This window comes from Miscanthus floridulus, chromosome 4, assembly GCF_019320115.1.
Source record: "Miscanthus floridulus cultivar M001 chromosome 4, ASM1932011v1, whole genome shotgun sequence".
In the NCBI taxonomy this organism is placed as follows: Eukaryota; Viridiplantae; Streptophyta; class Magnoliopsida; order Poales; family Poaceae; genus Miscanthus; species Miscanthus floridulus.
This window is the reverse complement of record NC_089583.1, coordinates 96,558,780-96,560,165: the sequence shown is the minus strand read 5'-3', so window position 1 is coordinate 96,560,165 and position 1,386 is coordinate 96,558,780.

Below are 1,386 nucleotides of genomic sequence, written 5' to 3'. Positions count from 1 at the left end.
AAAGGAAGCAATCTAAGCAAAAATCTAATTTATCATTTCATGTGACTTTTTGGCTCTAAACTTCATGAAACTTTTCCACTGGTCAGGATGGATACATGTTGATGTAATATATATGAAACAAGCATGTTTAACATTACTCATGCCTAACCTTAACTAGGGTCCATATGTAAGCAAAGTGTATTGTCCGAGTCCAAATTGAGGCTCATTTTCATAGATTGGACCACAATACCTTCATCATTACTTCCAAATTATGAACTAGAGATCATAATCCTTGCTTGACATATCCTACTTACTTCCAATTTTGTTGCTTAACTTATGACTAACACCTAGGGTGTTACAACCCTCCCCTTATGGGAATCCTGCCTCAAGATTTGGTGCGAAAGACTTTTAAGGGAAGAGAAGCATGTCATCCATTTTCCAATATCAGTGATAGCATTAGGCTACTTAAATTTGGAGTATCAGAGAGGCTAATTTGGTCAAGACACTTTCTGATACTTGCTCTTCATAGTAAGTTTTGTTCGAAGACTTTCCTTCGTTGGCTTCCATGAAGCATTGTTACTTTGGGAGGAAACCAAGACATCACAATACTTCATTCTTAGGATACAGAGAGTACTATAGAGCATAAACTAATTACCCACGATCTCTATTTCTCTAGTGAATACAGCATGGACCATGTGAACTTTGCACTAGACTGCAAGCTTCTGGAAGCTACTCATTACAATGGTTCCATGTTCATTCACAAAGTTTGAAAAGTACTCCTCTACCCAAAGTAGCTTGAGTATAACCTTTTATAAGGGATGAGATCATAGACGGGGTAAGCATCCTCTAAGGCTGTGAGAAACTAAGTAACCAATAGACAATGTCTATGCCAGTCGTAATTGTTCAATCACTCATATGCCAACTGATGGAAAACTACAAAATGTTCCGTATGTGTAGTTCTCCTTCTCTAATGATAACACTTTATTATCTGAGTCCATTGAGTGAGCGGTGAAGGTGATAGCCGACTCTATTGACTCAGCATTTTTTACGATCATTATTTGAGGGAATCCTCATATTCAAGCGGCAACAGTTATCTGGGTTGAATCTGAGGCAACCTTTTGGGTAAAACATATGGAAGGTACCAAGGACAAGTCCGCCTTGGAAAACATTGCTGAAGAAGGATGACAGCAAGGTCTAGAGGATAACAAAGGTTGTAGTTATTCACCATCTAGAGAAACAGTACACTACCAAGATCGAGTACAATTTTTCTTCATGGTGCTGTTGCACAGTAAGTTGGGTTAACTTGCACTGTAGCAAAACTAGCTTTGTGGGACTACTTTTGACATTAAGGCTTCCTTTATAATGTCAATCAATAACTCATAAGCAAAATTTAAAATCTATTGTTTG